Source organism: Coenobita brevimanus, chromosome 19, assembly GCF_032717465.1.
Source record: "Coenobita brevimanus isolate Jiangsu-jjx chromosome 19, ASM3271746v2, whole genome shotgun sequence".
NCBI lineage: Eukaryota > Metazoa > Arthropoda > Malacostraca > Decapoda > Coenobitidae > Coenobita > Coenobita brevimanus.
The window spans coordinates 3624234-3649733 of record NC_136972.1 but is presented as its reverse complement, the minus strand read 5'-3'; positions in this window follow the sequence as shown (position 1 = coordinate 3649733).

Genomic DNA, 25500 nt, shown 5'->3' with positions numbered 1-25500 from the left:
AAGGTAAAGTCCCGGATGATGGGATGGTAGGTATAATTATTCCCTTGTTCGAAGGGAAAGGGGAAAAAGTAGTGTGTGGTAATCATAGGGGCATTTGTCTTCTTAGTGCAATAGGAAAAGTGTACTGTAGGATACTTATTGACAGAGTTAGGGAAATAAAAAGGGAATTAGTTGGAGAAGAACAGGGAGGCTTTAGGAAGGGAATAGGTTGTGTAGATCAGATACTCATTCTTACATCTTTAGTGGAAAAGTGTCTATAGAAGGGAAAGATGTTCTATCCGTCCTTCATGGATTTGGAGGAAGCATATGACAGGATGGATAGACAAGGATTGTGGAAAGTATTAGGATCATAAGGAGTAGATGGGAAGTTGTTGAATGTTGTGAAGATTATGTATGAGGGTGCTAAGGCTGCAGTGCGTGTGCATAGTGAACTGATTGAGTTCCTCCGTTTGAAGGTTAGGTTGAAACACGGATGTGTCATGTCTCCGTGGTTATTCATTCTGTATATGGATGGGGTTATAAAAGAGATACAAAGTAGGGCAGTGGATATTGGAGTGGCCCTAATGAGAGAGGGCAGTGTTTGGGAACTCCCTGTACTGTTGTTTTGCAGATGATACTGTGTTGTTAAGTGAAGACGAAGGGGAGCTGCAAGGCTTGATGGATGAGTTTGGGAGAGTGTGCAAGAAACGGAATCTAAAGGTGAATGCAGGGAAGAGCAAAGTTATGGTAGTCGAGAGAGGTGAAGTCAGTGAATGTACAGTGAGGTTGGATGATGAGGAAATAGAAAATTTGGGTTCGTTTAAGTACTTGGGTAGTGTGATGAGTAAGGATGGAGGTTTGGAGGGTAAAGTGCTTGAAAGGGTACAACAAGGAAGAAAGGTTGCTGGTTCCTTGAAGGCAGTGATAAGAAACAGGGAAGTCAGCATGAAAGTGAAAAAATTATTTTATGACTATTGTGATCCCAACTCTGACGTATGGAAGTGAAGCTTGGACCTTGTTGGAGGGATACAAGTCAAGAGTGAGAGCAGTGGAAATGATTTATCTGCGAGGAGCCTGTGGAGTCACATGGAGAGACAGACTGACAAATGAGGATGTGAAGGAGCGTTGTGGGGTGGATGTGGATGTGATAGGAAGCGTTAGGAAAAACACATTGAGGTGGTTTGGCCATGTGGAGAGGATGGAGAGTTAGAGACTGACGAGGAAAGTGTATGTGAGTGAGGTGGACGGGGAGAGAGGGAGGGGAAGGCCAAGGATGAGATGGAGGGATGGAGTGAAGAAGTATATCAAAGAGGGGGGTGTGAATTGGGAGCAGGGCAGTGAAATGGCGGGGAACAGGGTGACGTGGAGGCGATTTGTTTGTGGCCACTCCGTATAAGGGATTAAGGTGTCTGGCAATATATATATATATATATATATATATATCTATTTATGTTTATATATTTTTATATATATATATATATAGAGAGAGAGAGAGAGAGAGAGAGAGAGAGAGAGAGCCTCTGTGGTACAGTGGTAAAGCGTGCCTTTTCGTATAGTGAAGAACGAGGGTTCGCGCCTCGCCAGGGTAATAAACTCTGTGGTACAGTCTTAAAGTGTGCCTTTTCGTATAGTGAAGAACGAGGGTTCGCGCCTCGCCAGGGTAATAAACTTTGGGAGCGTTCTTCTGGCCACATGTTTCATTGGCGGACAACAGGGGTGCTGTGGTTGAACCAGTGTCGCATACTATAAGGTATGCTTGCACCCAGTCGGCTTGCGCGGGCCAATTACACTTGGTTCACGGACTACACACACATCCAAAGCCACTACAACACTACAATTACACTTACAAGCACTTCTCACCCTACATACAATCTCTACTAGACAGCCTAAGTCACTTGGTATAGATACACTGGCTGTATCGTCTCCACTTCGGTCGGGATAAGCAGGTCCTGTAGTGGACACTCAAACGGCTGATGAGATGAGATATATATATATATATATATATATATATATATATATATATATATATATATATATATATATATATATATATATATATATACTTATCTATAAATGTATCTATCTATCTATCTATCTATTGCCAGACGCCTCAATCCCGTTTGGGGTGGCCACAAACAAATCGCCTCCAAGTCGCCCTGTCCCCCGCCATTTCACTGCCCTGCTCCCAACTCACACACCCCTCTCTCATATACCTCTCCACCCCATCCCTCCATCTCATCCCCGGCCTCCCCCTCCCTCTTTCCCCCACCACCTCACTCATATACACTCTCTTCGTCAGTCTTTCACCCTCCATACTCTCCACATGGCCAAACCACCTCAGTGTATTCCTCATAACGCTTCCTATCACATCCACATCCACACCACAACGTTCCTTTATATCCTCATTCGTCACCCTGTCTCTCCACGTGACTCCACAGGCTCCTCTTAAATAACTCATTTCCACTGCTCTCACTCTTGACTTGTGTCCTTCCAACAATGTCCAAGCTTCACTTCCGTACGTTAGAGTTGGTATCACAATACTGTCATGTAGTAACTTTTTCACTTCCATGCTCACTTCCCTGTTTCTTATCACTGTTTTCAAGGAACCAGCAACCTTTCTTCCCTGCTGTACCCTTTCAAGCACTTCACCCTCCAAACCTCCATCCTTACTCATCACACTACCCAAATACTTAAACGTACTCACATTTTCCAATTCCTCACCATCCAACCTCGCTGTACATTCACTAACTTCACCTCTCTCAAAGACCATCACTTTACTCTTCCCTACATTCACCTTTAGGTTCCGTTTCTTACACACTCTCCCAAACTCATCCACCAAGCCTTGCAGCTCCCCTTCGTCTTCACTCAACAACACAGTATCATCTGCAAACAACAGTACAGGGAGTTTCCAAACACTATCCTCTCTCACCAGGGCCACTCCAACATCCACTACCCTACCTTGTACCTCTTTTATTACCCCATCCATGTACAGATTGAACAACCATGGAGACATGACACATCCCTGTTTCAAACCAACTTTCAAAGAGAAAAATTCACTTAGTTCACCATCCACACGCACTGCAGCCTTCGCACCATCGTACATACTCTTCACAGCATTCAACAACTTCCCATCTACTCCATATATTCTTAACACTTTCCACAATCCTTGTCTATCCACCCTGTCATATGCTTTCTCCAAATCCATGAAAGCCGCATACAACTTCTTTCCCTTCTCTAGAAACTTTTCCACTAAAGATCTAAGAATGAATATCTGATCTACACAACCTCTTCCCTTCCTAAAGCCTCCCTGTTCTTCTCCAACTAATTTCTCTGTTCTTTCTCTAACTCTGTCTATAAGTATCCTACCAATATATATATATATATATATATATATATATAATAAAATGAAGTTTAAGTAAAAGTTTAAGTAAAGGTGTATACATGTATACATTAATAAATTGGTTTAAATTAATAGATATTTAATGTTCGGAGCCTCAGCATTTCGAGCAAATATAGTCGTGATATTAGCTATCTTCACTGTTTCCTTTTTAACTCCTGATCTGTCCAATGTAGAAAATATGTGTACGATAGAATGTTGCGCTATTAGTCAATTGCTATAAGCATGCAAACTTTCATTCAATTCGATTAAGCTGATAGGGATCGAAGGGGACATTTCTGAAAACCGGTACAGGCTGCTAGTGACACAGGCCAATTTTCGCATGGCTCCCACTCGAAAATTAGAGGAGAGAGAGGAAAAATGGATAGCACACTACTGACAGGAAATTACTTCAAGATTACGCCTAAAGAAGTCAGAGCTTTTTACGTCCATTAGTAACGCTTCAACAGCTCAAAATGTGAAAAGCACGAAAAAAAAAAAAAAAAAAAAAAAAGGGTTTTGGCCGTTTCTAGGCAACTAGTAGTTGCTTAGGAACCAAAACCAAAACACGACTAAATATAAGGGCAAAATGAAGCTGGTTAATAATCAGCTTAAGAGTTTATGGTTATGTTGCGTATGTTTCTTTTATTTTGTATATATTTACACACACACACACACACACACACACACACACGAGAGTGAGAAGACGTACCGCGCATCGCTCCACACCACATGGGGTCAAGCTCAGCCCGCAAAAGGCCATACCTAAAAAGTAACTTTATATGAGTCAAGCTCAGTACTAGGTCCAACTAAATAGTGTTCTAATATGAAATAAAATGTAGTTTAAGTAAAAGTGTTGTTCCAACAACACAACACAACACAACGAAGTAGGCAGCAGTGCCGAACAAGCAAATCAACTGATTCAGTGTTGACTGTTGTATCTCCGACGGAGAGGAATGCAAAACTGTAAGTAGAAGCTTTCTGTTATTACCAGAAGATGTTCACCATCTTTAGCAAATCACCTTTACAAGGAGTTAAGAAAAGGGACAAAGCTAGAAAGCAGGATAATGATTTCTACCAGGAACTTGTGGAAATGGAGACGCATAATAAACTGGTAGAACGAGTGCAGAGACTAGAGAAGGCTTTTCAGAGTGAAATAGATGAAAAAAAAAAAAAAAAGTTGCATATGCAGAAGAAAGTGAAAATTTAGTAAAGGAGATTAATAAGAAAGATACAACAATTGATGAATTATCAGTTGAGGTAGGCACACTGAGAAGGAAGATTAGTGAAATGGCAAGCACAGTTGTCAACCATGTTTTTTTTTTTTTTTTTTTTTATGTGTGTCCGACCCTGGGCATAGGCTTCACAGCCTGCTATCAAGGCCCAGCAGTCCTCCTACATACCATACACCTCTACATGTCATGTACGAGTATTATGGAAGAGTTCAGAAATGATACAGAGAATAAGACAGGCAAGCACTCTGATAGATCATAGTAGTGATATTGAGGAGATGATAACCCAGGTAAATGAAGCGATGCAAAACTACAAAAATTACTTGGAAACCACATATGGTGAAATGGTGAAAGAAAGGAAAGACTTAGAAACAAGAGCTGAAGAAAAGAGCATTAAAAAGGAATTGAAGAAAATAATCCTAAACAATCCAAAATTGGCCAAAGATTCAGCAGACATCAACAAATCTATAGTAATCACTGGTATAGAGGAGGAAGAAATAAGAAACAAGATTTCGAGAGACAAAAAGGAGATGGCAAATGTAATGAACATATTGAAGGAAGTGTCAGAGGAAATCTGTAGTAAAGACAGAGGAACACAAAAGGCCAGGGAAATATGAGAGAAATAAATCAAGGCCGCTGAAAGTAACCTTCCAGAGTGTAAACACTGTGGAGGAAATACTGAAAAATGCAAAAAACTTATGGAAAAAGAGGACTTCAAAAATGTATGGATAAAGAGATGCCTAACTCAGGAGGAACTTGGATTACTAAAAGAGAAGAGGGAGGAGGCAAAAAAATAAAGAATGAGGGAAGATCAGAGGAAGAGAAGAACACATTATTTTACAAAGTAATTGGACTGCAGGTTCGAAAGTGGTACATAAACAGGAGGGAATAAAAAGGAGAAAGGTAGTAGGCCCAAGTCATGACAAGAATGTAAACAAGATGATTAAGTGGATGTACTCAAGTGTAGATGGAATGGTATCTAAATTACTGGAGATGAACGATTATATCAAAGAAAAGGAACCACATATTGTTTGCCTAACTGAAACAAAATTAACACCATGGATATCAAACGATACACTAAACCTAGAGGAATACAATATATGGAGAAGAGATAGGAACTTAGGAAAAGGAGAAGGAATTATAGTATTAACAAAGAAAAATCTGCAAGTCAGGGAAATAGAACTAGATGTACCATCACAGGTAAAATTGATCGCAGTAGGCATTAGTACGTCTGAAGGGAAAGTAATTGTGGCAAATTTATACATGCCGCCTAGATCATACATTTGGGAAAAAGGAGAATATGAAGACCTGGCAGAGAAAACAATTCAAAGTTTAAGAGCATTACTACATAGAATGGAGGAGAAATCTGAAAGAATTGTACTAACTGGTGATTTCAATACAAGTATAAACTGGAATACTCTAGATATAAAAAGCAAAAAAAGCTGTTGGGAACTAAATCTTCTGGACCTTGTGCAGGAGTTTTACCTGACACAGCATGTAAAAGAAAGCACCAGAAAAAGAGGACTTGACATACCATCAGTACTAGATCTCTTATTTACTAGGCAAGAAAATGATATTGACAGTATAACGTATCACCCTCCATTCGGCAAAAGTGACCACGCAGTATTAAGTTACAACTTCAGGATTTCATATGTCATAGTTAATAGTATTGAAAGTTACAAAATGAGCCTTAATTACAAAAAGGGCAACTATCATGACCTAAAGAAATACTTCTTAGAAATAGATTGGGAAAAAGAGCTTAGAGGACAAGATTTAAATGTTATATATAGAAAATTCTGTGAACTTTATGAAATAGAAGTCCAAAATTACATCCCACAGCACAAAGACGCAGAAACGAAAATAAGGAAATGGTTTAATACAGAATGTAAAAAATCAAAAGAAAAAAAAGGATTTTTTGTGGAATAGATACGGAAGAGACAATAGTGAAAGGGCAAATAACAACTATAAACAGGCAAGAAACGATTATACAAGAATAAGGAGGGAAGCCCAAAAACAGTTTGAGAACATCGTAAATAAAAGTAGTGATCAACCGAAGCTATTTTACAGCTACATCCGAAGCAAAACCAAAGTAAAAGATAAAATACAATCCATTACAGATGAGGGGATCACCTACACACAAGAGAACGATATTTGTGAAGCACTAAATAAGAATTTCCAATCAGTTTTTACAGAAGAAAATAATTTTGAGAGGGATTATATAGAACATGCATGCTCACACATACTACCAGATATACAAATATAAGAAAAAGAAGTACAGGAGGAGCTAAGTAAATCAGACAAAGGGGGGTCCTGAAGAAATTTCATGTTGGGTGCTACATGAATGTAGAAAGGAGTTAAGTAAGCTACTATTTTTTATTTTCAAGGAATCCTTGGAACAAGGTAAACTACCTGATATTTGGAAGAAAGAAAACATTGTTCCCTTATTCAAGAAAGGGAATAGACAAAATCCACTCAACTACCGACCAGTATCACTAACCAATGTTGCAAGCAAGGTATTAGAAAAGCTGATAAGAAAAGTTTGGGTAAATCATCTAGAAGAACACAATATGATAAGAGACAGTTTGGTTTCAGAAAGGGAAAATCATGTGTTGCTAATTTGTTGAGCTACTATGATGGAGAAACAGAAACATTACAGAACAGAGAAGGATGGGTGGACAGTATCTATTTAGATTTCAAGAAAGAATTTGAGAGTACCGCACCAAAGACTTTTATGGAAACAGTACAAACAAGGAAGAATCCAAGGCAAACTGTATTGTTGGATGCAAGAGTTTCGCAGAAAAAGGGAAATGAGAACAGTGCTAAGGGGAAATTACTCATCATGGAGAGAAGTGACTAGCGGAGTTCAACGGGGCTCAGTGCTGGCACCAATTATGTTTTTAGTGTATATAAATGATATAGACAGTAACATTGGAAATGAAAGCTATCTAAATATGTTTGCTAATGATGCAAAAATTCAAAGGAGAAATACTAACACAAATTCATGTAAAGAGCTACAAGAAGAATTAAACAAACTTCATGAATGGAGCAATTCATGGCAAATGGAATTCACTGTGGACAAGTGTCATTTAGTCAAGTTTGGTAAAAGTGGAAAAAGACCTGACTGAGATTATAAATTAGGAAACAAAACCCTACACACATCAGAAAAAGAGGAGGACCTAGGTGTGATTACCAATAACAGATTATCTCCGGCTGACCACATCAGTGAGAAGGTATGGAACATGTATACACTGCTTGCAAATATGAGAATAGCATTCACATGCATAAATGAAGACATGCTAAGAAGGATTATAACATTATTCATCAGACCAACCCTGGAGTATGCGTCAGTAGTCGGGAGTCCTTATCTCAAAAAACAGGATTGAAAAAGTTCAAAGGGTCGCAACAAGATGGGTACCAAGCTTAAGGGATCTAAGCGACGAAGAAAGACTAGAGAAACTGAACCTACCAACACTACAGGAGAGAAGGAAAAGAGGAGACATGATTACGCTATACAAATGCATATATGGGAAGGGGAAAATAGACATAAATGATTACATAACCTATGGGGATGCATCAGCAAGAGGACACTGCAAAAAACTACATAAAAAGAGAGGCGATAAAGACGCAACGAAATTTAGTTATCCAAATAGTTCAATTGATCAGTGGAATGCACTACCGAATGAAATAGTGTGTGCTAAAACAATTCATAAATTCAGGGGTAAGTACGATGAAAATGCTTTAAGACACGGGACAGTACAAGCTTGACTCATTCCTGTAGAGATAAAATTAGGTAAGAACAATTAGGTAAGGTTAGAACACACACACACACACACACACACACACATATATATATATATATATATATATATATATATATATATATATATATATATATATATATATAGATAGATATATATGGGAAAGCAAAGGAGTGAACATAGATGGAGAAAAGCTAAACCATTTAAGATTTGCAGATGACATTGTCCTAATCTCAGAAACAGCAGAGATATTGTAAGAAATGTTAAATGACCTGAACAGAGAAAGTCTCAAAGTAGGGCTAAGGATGAACAGGAGTAAAACTAATGTTTAATCCTCAAACACCAAAGAGCGTCATCAGAATAAGTGGAAAATTTCTTGAAGAAGTCGAGGAGTACAATTACGTGGGACAAATACTAAAATTTACGAAAGATAATGATTGCGAAATAAAAAGACGCATTACAATAGGAGCCCCCACAAACTCCTGAAAGTTGCCAGTGTTCGCCGGATCACTAAATAGCTTGGGCTCACTATCCGCTCCGAGTTAGTGTACCTTCCTTTAAAAAAAATCCTATTGGGATTATTACTCACGCATAAAGCATTATACCAGTATTATTTTCATCTTAGATATTTTACTGATGTTTTAAACGGGATTTACTCTGAAAAGTTCTCCATAGAGTTTACTATGAGCCAGTAGAGCTTATTGTGTGATTTTGCATTCAACACATTTTTATCAAGTGTTATGAATCTCAGTTGTTGGAAAAATTTATCGTACAATGTCCAAAGATCGTAATCTTTCATTTAGCAAATCCTGACATGATCCTATCCATTTTACACTTAATAATAGTAAGAATTGTACGGCCGAAATCTTACGTGGCCGAGATCAGCGACCCGAATTTTTAAGGGCATGGTTTTATTCTTGCTTTGAGAAAACGTAGCAGTTCTGCTACAGTCTATTTTTCCACATATACTTTAGCTGCGCAGTCTACCACAACGCTATATTTTCTGTATTTATCGGCTGATTTCAAAAGGCGCGAGCGTCAGGTGTGGTGTATACACATCATCAGCGCCGCCCTGGGCCCCTGGCGGCAGGCACACAAACTACGCCGCCCTGCCCATGAGAAAGCGCCTCCGTATGAGCTGAGTTCATACGATCTTCGATTGTTTAATCACCAAATTTCCACCATTTGCTATGTAAGATACAATTTCGCTATACCCGTTTACCATTTTTCCTTACAAATGTACATTTACTACTTAAATTAATACTCAGGCAACATAATAATCGCATGTAGGCTGTTCCTAAACTGGGATGGACGCAATCTTCCGTTTCTATTATATTTTGATAAAGAAGCCATTTTTTCTCCAATATTATATGTAGATAAATCAATTAATATCCTATTCTCAGTAACGTAACACAAAAATTGTATAACGGAAGGTCATTCAAGTTGACCCCACTTTTGCACTTTACATTAAGTTATCTGGCGAGAGGTGGCATCTTTTTCCAGTTTGTGGAGGCTCCCATTGGATGGAAAACTTTCGGTAAACATAAGGACATTACGAAAAGTAGCTTGCCAGTTTGTATGAAACGAAAAGTATATAACGAATGTATAATTCCAGCTATGACGTATGGTTGTGAGACTTGGAAACTGACAAAAACGATGGAAAATAAATTAATTCGTTCTCAGAGAGCAATGGAAAGGTCAATGTTGGGAACATATTTAAGAGACAGGAAAAGATCAACTTGGGTGAGAGAGTAGACTAAAGTCAAAGATATTTTATAAGTTATAAAAGAACAGAAATGAAGGTGGGCAGGCCATGTAGCAAGAATAAGAGATAATCATTGGAGCAAGAGGTTGACTGACTGGACACCAAGAGATTGTAAGCATAGCAGAAAAAGGCCAGACAGGAAGTGGAGGGATGAGATAGAGAAATTTGCAGGGAAAACGTGGAAAAGATTGGCTCAGTCAAGGAATTCGTGGAGAAGGTTGGGGGAGGCCTTTGTTCAGCAGTGGACTTGTAACGGCTGATGATGATGATGATGATGATGATATATATATATATATATATATATATATATATATATATATATATATATATATATATATATATATATATATATTTATCTATATCTATATCTATCTATCTATCTATCTATATCTATCTATCTATTTATCTATATCTATATCTATATCTATCTATCTACAGTATATCTATCTATATATCTATATCTCTCTCCCTCTCTATCTATCTATCTATCTATATCTATATCTATATCTATCTATCTATCTATCTATCTATATCTATCTATCTATCTATCTATCTATCTATCTATTTATCTATCTATCTATTTATATATCTATATCTATCTATTTATTTATCTATATATATCTATATCTATATCTATATCTATCTATCTATATATATCAATATATATATATCTATATCTATCTCTATATATATATATATATATATATATATATATATATATATATATATATATATGTGTGTGTGTGTGTGTGTGTGTGTATCCACTCCTACTCCATGCTCTGGGGGTTACTGAATGATAATAATTATGATGATGATGATGTACGGTATGTATGTACGATGTTTTGTATGTATTGTGTTCTATATGTGTTCCTGTGCTTTCCTATTGCTCTTGCTGAATCTTACCCACCCCATGTGTCAGTGAATAACTGGATGAAGACAACGATGATAATAATGAAGTTTTGTATGTACTGTATGTATATTATCATTATCATTTCATCCCTGATTCCCAAATAAAGGTAAGTTGAGGTCGGGCCCAGAAACAAGTAAATGGGCCACACAGTTACTCATAGCTCATTCAGTCTTAGCTCCAGCTGATAATATTATTTATATCACAGTAACACAGTTGCACTGTGTGACGGTGCCAAAAAAATCAAAAGCTTGGATGCTCAGTGGAGACGTGTAGTGTTTTGAGTGGGAAATCTTTTCTGTGTTGTTTTTGTTCTGGTTCTACAGCATCTGATTGTTTTCCTCCACTGCATCAGTACACTACTGTGTGCAGTATTCCAGTTCACGATACTGCAGTTGCAGACCTGAATGTCAATACTGTCACCATCAACACTCATGGCAGGAAAAACCCTTGTATTCTATTCCAACCAACGTCAGACGATTTTATTGAGTATGATGAGGCATAGGGACCAGAGAGGTACTCAGTATTCAGGCCCTGATTCCAGCACTTGCTTTCCTGTGTCCCGAGCTGGTGCCATATTTAAGGCCTTACTGAGACGACCAGCGAACTCCAGGCTGCTTTTACTTATATATATATTTTTTTTAATATTCCATTTCCAAGAATTCAAATTATCTAGTAATCAGGTACTTAAATCTTCAGATAGTATCAGGTATTCCCGTAACCAAAGCCTCCAGTTATTCGTCATTCGGGTCTATAAGACTTCACCTGTCATGTATTCGAAATAGTAAATATCAAACTATACTGTACATCAATCAGACTCTTAAAGCTTATGTAATATAGTAGTCGATCAGAACGTAACATTTTTCTTAATCCAAACCTCTCACTGGTATTTATGTTCTTAACTCCCAGAATTATTCCTTACTCAAGCTCTTAAAATATCCAGTTGTATTCCTGCACAATGTCATGCCAACCTGTGTCTGGAGCTGGTGACTTGCCTGGGGCCTTAGTGAGTCGACCAGCCAGCACACATAATGACCTGCCAGTCACCTCCAGGTTCAGGAGCCCTTGATAATTTGTCCCCAGCCATCCCTTCCCCCCCCTCCCCACCGCCACCCCAACCCAACCCCAAACCTCTGTTTAGAGCATCATCATTCCAATGACGAAATTTTATGGCTTTCTCTTGCTACCTCAGGCTGTCCATGTTCACTTTTTCATTCAGAGGATATTCAATATTGTGAAGGGGTTAATGAAGGCTGCGTCTATCCCCTGTAATTTGAAGTCTCTCTGTGAGCTGAGTGAATCGTCTAGAGAAAGCAAGAATAAAGCAAAATACATCGTCGGAATTAAGACATTAAATTGAATAAAGTTTTCTTAAGTTAACAATGTATCATAATAATAGGCTTAAGCAAAAAACAAAACATTTTCGGAATGAACTTTTCAAAAGTCCTTTTACTCTGCATCCACCGTCATCAAGATGTGGATGTTTTCCCGTTACCACACTTTATGGCGGTGACGATAGGCAGGGACACGGTGAGAGTTATCGGGGTAACTTTTTAAGTGGGCCACTTAATACCTTCCTCCCTCCCTCCCTTCCACCTCTCTCTCTCTCTCTCTCTCTCTCTCTCTCTCTCTCTCTTTTCCTCCTTACCTCCTCCCTCATAGCATCCTTCATCCCACCTTCCGTTACCCCTGTCTCATCTTACACCACCAGAGGCCATTCTCACAGACCGAGTAATTGTTTGGCACTGTATCACTGCCAGACTCTTGTGACTCACTGTCAGAGGAATGAAACTGTTTGGCATTAAATAAAATAGAATACCAGAGTTGTCCCAACCATAACAGAATTAATGGTTAAAGTATTAACACTCTCAGTATCGTATGGGTCACTCCCAACCGAATGAAATGGTCTGGGTTAAAATAAACTGAACCTCATTAATGGAACTGTGTCAATAAGGACAGGGCTAAAGGTACCAGTGCTGGCAATCTCATTCTCCCGTACTCACTCTCATTTGAATAAGATATTCTGGCGTCAGCTGGAAGAGTATATGAGACTTATCCCGACCATGAGAGGATTAATGGTTACATTGTCACCACGGGGAGATCTGAGTCACATAATACTTAAAGGACATAACAATATGGCAGTCAGTAAGTACTTCACAATAAACGGATCCACTTACACTCGAGGCAATTTTTATACAATTTTCGGCAAAATTCTCTAATCCAGCGAAGGATAACACATTTCTTCAGCAAAGTTGTCAGCATATGGAACAACCTGCTTATGAAGTGCTAGACTGCAATACAGTAATACCCGGCAACCTTTAAATTTTGCATCGATAAGAATATGGCTACGAATCCCCAGATAATCGCATTCATGACTGAATAACACAGCCATCTGATTAACTTTTTTTTTTTTTCTCGCTTTCAGATAATGGAAAATGCGACAGCAGTGTACAGTAAAACTGTTATCAGATAAAGCTTCCTATCCACTGCATGTTAAATTATTGTAGAATATATATATATATATATATATATATATATATATATATATATATATATATATATATATATATATATATAATTGATGTGGTGGGTGGGGGTACTCACCATCCATTCACTCGATGTAGTGCTCCTGTCAGGTGTCTGCCCTTTCCTCTCCTCCATCCTTCTTTCCTTCCATCCTCTTCTGTCTTCCTTTCCTTCATTCTTTCCTTGTCCTTCTGCCTACGGGTAACTTTACACTCCCTCTTCTGTCTTTCTTTCCTTCATTCCTTCCTCTTCCTTCTGCCTGTGGGTGACTCTACACTGAATGACAAGCCAAATGGTTTCCTGTACACCAGGAAACTATTTACTACGCTGGGTGGTAATCATATAACCAAATTTTGGCACCTGGTGGTGTAATGGGTAATTGTTGCGCTCCAGTCGAATTGAGCCGGTGAAGGTTTATATCCAAGGGTTGGTTGGGGTTTATTCCTCATGTAATGCCACTCAGGGATGAGTGAAGCTGGTCACTCTCATCTTAAATGTCGGGACCAACTGCCTAGCCCCGGGCTCCTACGCTCCTCATGGGGCAATGTAGGATTGAATGATGGATGGATGGAATATATATATATATATATATATATATATATATATATATATATATATATATATATATAATTTCCTGTGGCACCCCACAGGCTTCCCTCGGCCTACCTCTTCCTCTAGCAGTCCACTCTGGCGCATCCTATATTAAATAGCATTCTTTTCTATATATGCTCCCCAGCTACTTCCAGCGAGACAGTCTCACATATTCATCAACTGGTTCCACTCTTGTAATATTCCTTACTCTTTTACATGTAACTCTGTCTTGTCACTTTACCCCAAGTATCCTTCTCAGTATTTTATTCTCATATCCTAGTACTTTCTGATCTGTTGCAATTGTTCTGTACCATGACTCATGCTCATAAATTAAAATTGGTCTAACCATTGACTTGTAAATTTTTACTTTAGTATGTACCGAAAGCATATTATTATTCCAAACAGATTTCAACATCCAACAGCTCGCCAAGCCAGTCTAATCCTCTCCTCAATTTCATTGTTTAATGATCCGTTAGATGATACAATCGTTCCCAGATATTTAATTTTTTTTACATTTTCACCACATTATTCCCAATTACACAATCGATTTGGTTGACGTTCATATTAATTATTTCAGTCTTTCCACAATTTGCTACCAATCCCATTTTTCTCCTTCCTCCACCTGACAATATATATATATATATATATATATATATATATATATATATATATATATATATATATATATATATACATATATATATATATATTGTTACGGAACAGAGAAAGATAAAGTACAATTTAAGTGAGAATACTAAAAATCACTACTGTCCCGTAAAGTTCCAGGTTCAAAACAAAAGAGTTAGGTAAAATTACAAGTTAAAGTTTAATACTCAAACAAACAAACAAAAAATCAGGACTCATAAGGATAATGTAATGGCAAAAAACAGGTTAAATATATGGTTAACTGCAATAGCCTCTATTAACACGAAATTAGCAAGAGTAAATTTATCTAAGTCAGCCCTGATAAAATGACAATACACTGGATAATGCTCAGTTAATGCAAGATAAATTATTACAGATACAAAATATTATCACCAATGACTGACATTCAAACTTTACATTAATCACAAAAAAACTTTACTAGGCCTAAGAATTAACACCCTACGTTACACAGTACAAGAAAAAATGCAACAACAGTCATACTCAAATTACACAGCTGCTAGATGGTTGGAGACTTCCTGAGCACTCACAATAATAACAACTGTACAGGGGAGGACAGAGATGTGAACAAAATGAGGGGTAGATCTAAGTGGCAATAATGCAGAGACTGAGCTCATTAATTAGGGGCTGGCAGAGCTTGATACAACTTGTAAGAAGGACGCGCAAATGAAGCCATAGGGGACAAAGAGTTGACAATCCTGCTCTGAACAACAGAAAGAACGACTTACTCTACTATAAGGGAGGAGGGGGGGGGGAGTGAGGTAGAACACGCTCGTGATCAAACATGCAGCATACTGTACGTTAGAATTACACAAAGGATGATGAAATCATAGGCTATGTAACACCTCCCCACAAAAAAAAAAAAAAAGAAATTTACAAAGGAAATTTCTTAGTACTCTAAAACAATCTGTCTAAAGTCTAGATAAGCAATCTGCAACAACATTTTCTTTCCCCTTGACATGTTGTATGTCTAATGAATACTCCTGAAGAAGTAGACTCCATCTTGTCAATCTCTGATTTTTTCTTTAAACTTACTAAGGAATTTCAGTGGGTTATGATCGGTATAAATGACTATGGGGTCAAAACCAGAACACAAATAAAATGAAAAATGCTGTAAGCCCAAAATCAAGGCCAAAAGCTCTTTCTCAATAGTTGAGTAGTTCTTTTGAGGTGGAGTGAACTTCTTACTGTAATAAGATACAGGGTGTTCAATACCCTGATCATCCTCTTGCAGCAAAACAGCCCCAGCTCCTGTTTCACTTGCGTCAACAGCCATCTTAAAAGGCTTAGCAAAATTTGGAGTAGCGAGCACTGGTTGACTTAATAGGATAGCTTTAAGTTTGCTGAAAGAGGATTCACAGTTATCGGTCCAGACAAATTTAACTCCCTTTTTCAGTAGGTCTGTAAGTGGTGATACAAGAATTGAAAAGTTAAGAACAAATCTCCTGTAATAACCTACCATTCCCAAAAATCTTTGTAGCTCTTTCCTACTTTTAGGTCTGGGAAGATCACTTATAACCTGAACCTTAGCTCCTGGTGGTGCAACATGTCCATCACCAATTACATACCCAAGGTACTGAACTTTAGCTTGACCAAACTCACACTTTGATAAATTAGCTACAAGATTAGCCTGAACTAAACGCTCAAGAAATTTACTGACATGGCATAGGTGATTTTTCCAGTTGTCACTGAAGATTAATACACCATCAATATAAACAACACACCCTGCCAAACCCTCTGTTACAACATTCATGAGCTTCTGAAATGTGGCTGGTGCATTCTTCATACCATATGGCATTACAGAACATGCAAAAGTCTTTCCTAGTGTTACAAAACATGAGATCTCCCTAGCACGTTCAGTCATAGGTACTTGCCAGTATCCCTTTAACAAATCAAACTTACTTATGTACCTAGCCTTTCCGATCTTGTCTATGCAATCTTCCACACGAGGGAGAGGGTAAGTGTCTGTTTTGGTTATCTGATTAACACGTCTGTAGTCAATGCAAAGCCGCTGTGACCCACCTGGCTTAGGGACTAGAGTGACAGGAGAACTCCACTCGCTCTGACAGGGCTCAATCATCTTGTGGTCCAACAGGTAGCCAAGCTCCTTCTGGATGAGAGGAACTTTCACTGGGTTCACACGGTAAGGAGGCAGTTTAATTGGTTTTGCGTCTCGAACATCGACATCATGCATCAACACAGTGGTTCTTCCTGGAGTGGCACAGAACACTTGCGGGTACTCCTGCAGTAATGCCGAAAACTCCTGCCTTTCCTCGGGAGGTAGATGCGAAAGCTTAGTCTGGAGATCATTCATGATATCAGGATTCTTCCCCAAACTATCTCTCAGGCTCATACTGCATGGGAGAGCTTCACTTGCAGACTCGGGTGGAACAGCTACAGTGCAGACTGGATTATTTTCGTCCCGCCTGTGATATAACTTTAGCATGTTGATGTGACAAAGTTGCTTGTTCTTTCTACGATCTGGTGTGGCGATGACATAGTTGACATCACTGAGTTTCTTCTCCACTAAATAAGGACCACTAAACTTGGCTTGAAGAGGTTGCCCATGCACCGGTAGCAGAATCAAAACCTGATCTCCTGGCTGAAAGTGGCGTAACCTGGACTTCTTATCATACCAAGTCTTCATCTTCTCCTGAGCAGCTCCTAAATTCTCTCTCGCCAGCTGTAAAGCAGTGGACAGCCGTTCTTTGAACTTCATCACGTACTCCAGCAGGTTGACGTCATCTTCCTCCGACAGCCAGCATTCCTTGAGTAGCTTAAGGGGTCCTCTTACTTCATGGCCAAACAGTAGTTCAAAAGGTGAGAAGCCCAGTGATTCATTTGGAGATTCTCTTGCGGCAAATACAACAAATGGAAGACCTTTATCCCAGTCTTTCTGATGTTCCAAACAGTATTTCTTGAGCATCGATTTGAGTGTTTGATGATATCTCTCCAACGCTCCTTGGGTCTGGGGATGGTAAGCTGAAGGCGTGATCTGGGTGATGCCCAACTCTTTCAGAGACTGCTTGAAAACATTTGACATGAAATTACTTCCCCGGTCGGACTGTACCTCCTTGGGCAGACCAAACTTTGTGAAGAACCCTAGCATTTCCTTAACCACGTTCTTTGCTGAGATATTTCTAAGTGGAATGGCTTCAGGATAACGAGTAGCCATATCAATCAGGGTCAACACATAAGAAAATCCTGAAGAAGTCTTAGGAAGAGGGCCCACAATATCCACCAACACACGGGTGAATGGCGCCTCAAAAGGAGGAATGGGAACTAGAGGTGCAACCTTTTCGGTCTGATTACACTTCCCCACAACTTGACAGGTGTGACAAGACTTACAATACCAGGAAACATCCCTGAAGATACCTGGCCAGTAGAAGTGTTTCAAAATGCGTGCCACAGTCTTCCTCACTCCAAGGTGTCCTGCCAAACTGGAATCATGAGCCACTCTGATGATATCCTGCCTACAAACACGAGGGATGACAACTTGATGTACAACCTCCCACTCACAGTCGGCTGATGCTGTTGGGGGTCTCCACTTCCTCATAAGTACTCCTGACTTTATATAATAACAAGTAGAAGCACCAGCTGACTCTTCCTCACTGCAAGCAGAGTTAGCTAGACCTTTCAACTCAGGGTCAGCAACCTGCAACTCAATCAACTCTTGACGAGACAAATTATCAACACTACGGGATACTGCCTCATCTGGTGAGTGGTCCAAATTAGCAAGAAAAGTGTCAGCTAGGATAACATCATCATCATCATTATCCTCTAAGTCACCAGTAACTTTAGACTTAGCCCTAGTGACAGCACATGCAGGGAACACACCAGGGACATCACAATCCTGGGTCGCAGCCACTGGCTCACTAGACAACTGAGGAGCTGGACACACTTGACTTCCACCAATATCATTTCCAAGTAAGAAAGTTACACCTGACATTGGGAGTGTCTCAACCAACCCAACCATAACGGAACCATTAACAAAACCAGACTCTAAATTCACTCTGCACAGAGGGACAGAGAAGTAATTATTCCCTACACCTTGTAAGATTACAGTTTCATCAGAGGAATTAACATTAGAGCCTAGAACACTGGTCAGCATAAGGGATTGGCAAGCACCTGTATCACGATATATTTTAACTGATTTCCTGTCATTACTGTCCAGAGGACTGACAAAACCATCAGACAGGAAGTTAGCACATGAACTCTTGAGAGTGTCACCCACGTTACTGCTCAAAAGAGGAGCTCCATCATGAGAATTTAATTTACCCCTCAAAGCAGGTTCAGTTAACTCAGTTAAAGAATTCTGGGAACTCTCAAGGGTGGACACTAGACCAATTGACTGAATATTTAAACACTCCTTTTTGTTCACATCACGCTGTCTCCTGAAACATTTCTCCGTAGTATAACCAAGCTTACTACAATAAGTACATTTACTTTTCTGAAATCTAGAGGTGAAGCTGGTATTTACTTCCTGAGAAACATCATCTTTATTCTCTTTCCTGTTACCTGTACTGTGAGTAGAGGCAACGTACTTACTCTCAGCTTTCCCTTTTTCTTTAGAATATCTCTTGTGAGTGAGAACATATTCATCAGCTAAAACTGCAGCATCAGACAAATTATCTATCCTTCTCTCATCAAGATATAGGCTTACATCTTTACTAATACACCTTTTGAAGTCCTCCAGCAAAATCATCTGCTTAAAATTATCAAAATCAGAATCCACATTCTTAGAATTTAACCACTGCTCTAACAGATCTTCTTTGATTTTTGCATACTCAACATGGGATTGCTTATCTTGCTTATAAGTTGTCCTAAATTTTACTCTATATGCTTCAGGAACAAGCTCATAGGCCTTAAGAATCAAGCTCTTAACTACATCATAATTATCAGATTGATCCTGAGGCAAAGCTGCATAAGTTACTTGAGCTTTACCTGTGAGAACAGTTTGAAGGAGTACTGGCCAATACTTTTTGGGCCAATTAAAACCTGTAGCTACCCTCTCAAACAACTGAAAATACTTTGTTAAATCAGATTCATTAAAAGGAGGGACAAGTTTAACATTTTTAGCCACATCAAAATCATCAGAGCTAGATGATCCAGTTCCACATTGTTTCATGCGATACTCATGGTCTGCCTGAATCCTAGCAAGTTCAACTTGTGCCTCAGCCTCCTTAGCACGGGCCTCCTGCAGGGCTAGCTGTAACTTAGCTAATTCAATCTGCGTTTGCTCATTTGGAGGAGTTACATTAAACAAGCTTTCATTAATCATGTCAACAATTTGATCTTTAGAATGATGAGAGCGAACAACAATTCCCAACTGTTGAGCAACAAGCTTAAGTTCATTCTTTGTTCTGTTTTCTACATCACACACTGTTTGCACATTTGACAAAAAATCTTTGGCTTCATCAAGTGTAGTAATAGTAGACATCATGAGTAAATCACAGTCACAAAATATCAAGCAATATCCTTATGATAATATCCTGAATAGCCTGATAAGAGGTCGCCAAATTTATGATACGGAACAGAGAAAGATAAAGTACACTTTAAGTGAGAATAGTACGAGTAACAATCACTACTGTCCCGTAAAGTTCCAGGTTCAAAACAAAAGAGTTAGGTAAAATTACAAGTTAAAGTTTAATGCTCAAACTAACAACAAAACATTCAGGACTCATAAGGATAATGTAATGGCAAAAAACAGGTTAAATATATGGTTAACTGCAATAGCCTCTATTAACACGAAATTAGGAAGAGTAAATTTATCTAAGTCAGCCCTGATAAAATGACAATACACTGGATAATGCTCAGTTAATGCAAGATAAATTATTACAGATACAAAATATTATTACCACTGACTGACATTCAAATTTTACATTAATCACAAAAAACTTTACTAGGCCTAAGAATTAGCACCCTACGTTATACAGTACAAGAAAAAATGCAACAACAGTCCTACTCAAATCACACAGCTGCTAGATGGTTGGGGACTTCCTGAGCACTCACAATAATAACAACTGTACAGGGGAGGACAGAGATGTGAACAAAATGAGGAGTAGATCTAAGTGGCAATAATGCAGAGACTGAGCTCATTATATAGGGGCCGGCAGAGCTTGATACAACTTGTAAGTAGGACGCGCAAATGAACCCATAGGGGACAAAGAGTTGACAATCCTGCTCTGAACAACAGAAAGAACGACTTACTCTACTATAAGGGAGGAGGGGGGGGAGTGAGGTAGAACACGCTCGTGATCAAACATGCAGCATACTGTACGTTAGAATTACACAAAGGATGATGAAATCATAGGCTATGTAACAATATATATATATATATATATATATATATATATATATATATATATATATATATATATATATAGACACACACACACACACATAGAGAGAGAGAGAGAGGGAGAGAGAGAGAGATCATCATCATCAGCCATTCCAAGTCCACTGCTGATCAAACGCCTCTCCCAGCCTACTCCATGTTTCCCCTGCAAACTTCTTCATATCATCCCTCCACCTCCTGTCTGGTCTTTTCCTGCTACGCTTACTGCCTCTTGGAGTCCAGTCAGTCAGTCTCTTGCATCATTGGTTATCCTTTATTCTTGCTACATGACCCGCTCACCTCAATTCCTGTTCTTTTATACGATAATGTCTGACTTTAGTCTGCTGTCCCACCCATGTTGATCATTCTCTGTCTCATAAAGATATTCTCAACACTGACCTTTCCATTGCCCTTTGAGAAGGGATTAGTTGATTTCCCATCAGTTTTGTCTGTTTGCAGGTCTCACAAGCGTACGCCATGGTTGGAATTATACAATCATTGTATACTTTTCTTTTCGTGCATACTGGCAAGCTTCTTTTCATGATGTCTCTATGTTTACCGAAAGTTTTCCATCCTATTGTAATATGTATTTTTATTTCCTTATCATGATCTTTCGTTAATTTTAGTATTTGCCTCATTTAATTTTACTCCTTGACTTCTTCAACAATTTCTTCGCTAATTCTGATGACGCTCTTAGGTGCATTTGGATTGAACAGTTTATGTTTAGGTATACTTTGAGACTTTCTCTGTCCAGGTCATTTAACATTTCTTGCAGTGTTTCTGCTGTTTCCGAGAAGAGGACAGTGTCATCTGTAAATCTTAAATGGTTTAGCTTTTCTCCATCTATGTTTAATCATTTGTTTTCCCAGTCGGGCTTTCTGAAAATGCCTTCAAGGCATGCTGTAAATAATTTTGGTGAAAATGTATCTCCCTGACTCTCGCCCTTCTCAATCTTAATTTTTTCCGAGTCTTTATGTAATTTAACTGTAGCAGTTCCCTCTATGTATATGTTTTCTAGCAATTTTACAATGTTATTCACTCCTTGTTCTTGCAGTGAATTTATAATTACTATGTGCGCCACTGAGTCAAAAGCCTTTTCGTAATCAACAAAACCTAAGCACAGTGGTTTATTATATTCTATTGTTTCCTCAGTTAATTGATTCACTGTGTGTAGATGATCAGTAGTCGAATACCCGCATCGGAATCCTGCCTGTTCACGAGGTTGGTTTTCCTCCAAGTTTGTTGTTATTCTGTTCGTAAGAACTTTAGTGAAGAGTTTGTAAATAACTGATAATAAGCTAATGGGTCTGTCTATATATATATATATATATATATATATATATATATATATATATATATATACACACACACACACACACACACACACACACACACACACACACACACACAGAAGCAATAGAAAACACCAAACTTCCCTTTCTTGATATACTAGTTCAAAAATCTACAAATTCGTTCACCACTTTAGTATACCGTAAACTCACATTTACAGGTTTAACCACGAAGTTCAACGCAGCTATCATAATCCAGTTTAAACGTAATTTGGTGTCAATCCTCGTTACCAGAGCTTTTAATATTAGTTCATCCTGTTTTACTTTATGTTCAGAAATAAGTGTTCTTACAAAAACTGTCTCTAATGGTTTCCCACTTTCTTTCACACATCCTCTTATGGGAAGGCAAGATAATATCCATAATCCACCTACTAAACTCACAGTAAACTAATCACCTGTGTATTGTATCCTGTCGTTTTTAGGGCCAAAAAACTTCTCCACACGTAATAATGTATCGAGTTTAGTTACGTAATTTTATCCTCAAGTATCTCATAGACCAGTATTCAAACCCAGCAACTCCACTGGACAATGGTTCAGACAAAAAGACCGAATCCCTGAACAATCCTCCATTGTCTGTAATTATAAATGTAGTCGCTGTAATGCGTCTTATTTTGGGTTGACTGTAAGACAACTAAGAGTAAGAATTGCAGGACATCGAGGACTGTCATATAGAATTGGTCTGCTTATATTTAATTAGGCCATAGACTACGGTGACAGTGACAAATGAGAAACATCCTGAACAATCAGCCTGGTTTCCTGGTAGTAAGCAAGTATGATGTAGGTTGTCTAGAGTAAAGAACTGCTTATTTTGATTCATATTTTACATACAGATATATGAGCTGACTCAAAATACCTCTTAATAGTATCACATTCACGTACATGATTCAAATATTTGCAATATTCCACAAACACCTTAATGCTGTAAGGGACTTCCATTAGGTCTCCTTGTTCACTGCCATTTGGCCGCCCTCTCTACAACTCACACACACCCTTGTCACACACATCTCCATCCTGTTCATGTCATTCTTGGTCTCATCCTCCTCCACTCCCTCTCAACCTCACCCACTTACACGTTTTTAGTCAGTCTTTCATTCTCTGTTCTCCCCACATGGCCAAACCATGTCAGAGTGTTTCGCTTAACACTTTCAATCACACCACGTGGATCTTCCAACCACAATCTTATCAAAGCCTCATTAGTCCGTTGCCCCAAACCTCCATGTTCTGAACTTGTCAGGGTGACCAGATGGAGCTTTGATACGGCAGACTGGGATCGATTTGAAAATTATCTTGCTAATATTCCAGCGCAGTCCTTCTCCAGTGACATCAGTTCAAGCGAGGCACACACTACTGACCTAATACAAACTGGTACGGAAATGTTCATGCCCAGTCAACAGTTTACTAAAACATAAGAACATAAGAAGAGAGGACAACTGCAGTAGGCCGGTTGGCCCATGCTAGGCAGCTCCTAGAAGAGTAACTGAACTACTAGAATGAGATAAGGATAGCAAAGAAGAAGGCTCTCCCCCGCCCTCCAAACCCTCCAGCCGAAGCCGGCAGGAAAAAGTCAGAAAGAACACCACGCCGTATAGAAAAACTGGCGTGGACATTTTACATGAAAGTGTGAAAGGAGAATAGAGACTATCATAGTGTAACCTGAAAAGAAAATTTTTTTGAATTAGTATTGGTTATAAGATTTTCTTTATTCTATATCCACCCCTTATTTGTCATATGCTTATCTAGCCTATGCTTGAAACTCTCAATGGAAGAAGCAGCAACTACTTTACTAGGTAGCTTATTCCATTCGTCTACTACTCTATTACCAAACCAGTTTCTACCGATTTCCTTTCTGAAACGGAATTTTTCTAGTTTGAAACCATTATTTCTAGTTCTATCCTGTATGCTCACTTTAAGTACCTTGCTAATATCTCCTTATTTATACCATTCATCCACTTAAACACCCCAATTAAGTCTCCCCTTACTCTACGCCTCTCTAGCGAATGCAGACTTAGTCTTTTCAGTCTGTCTTCATATGACAGGTTCCGGACGTCATGTATCATTTTAGTCATTCTTCTCTGTACATTTTCTAACGAATTAATATCCATTCTATAGTAAGGACACCAAAAATTGTACTGCGTAGTCTAAATGTGGCCTTACTAATGCTAGATAAAGTTTCAGTATTACTTTAGATGATCTATTGCTCACGCTTCTCGAAATAAATCCTAGGACCCTATTTGCTTTATTTCTCGCATTAATACACTGTTGTCTAGGTTTAAGGTCGTTACTAATCATAACTCCTAGATCTCTCTCGCATTCCGATTTGCTAATTTCTTTGTTATCTAAGCTGTATTTAGTATCTCCAATGGTCTTGCCTACGTTAAGTACTTTACATTTTTCAACGTTAAATTCCATTTGCCAAGTTTTAGACCATTTGGACAATGTATCGAGGTCTTTTTGTAAGTTATGGCAATCGTCAGTAGAGTTAATGATACGCCCTATTTTTGTATCGTCGGCAAATTTGCTGATGCTGCTATTGACTCCTAAGTCTAGATCATTTATATATATGATAAATAATAAGGGACCAAGTACTGAACCCTGTGGTACACCGCTAGTTACTAATCCCCAGTCCGACTTAGTTCCATTTATTAATACTCTCTGCTTTCGTCCTTTCAGCCAGGATTCTATCCATTTTAAGATATCGCCGTCTATACCGTGTGCTCGAACCTTTCTAACTAACCTTTCGTGTGGGACCCTATCAAAAGCTTTACTAAAGTCCAGATAAATAACATCTTAAGCTTTATCGCTATCTACTGCCTCATAGACCTCCGAGTAGAATGACAACAAATTTGTGATGCAGGATCGTCCTTGCCTGAATCCGTGCTGACTTTCGTTTATAAGATTAAATCTTTCTAAGTGTTCTCTAATCTTATTTGCCAAAATTGACTCTAACATTTTTCCTACTATTGACGTTAGACTTATCGGACGATAATTCGACGCAGCTGATTTATCACCCTTTTTAA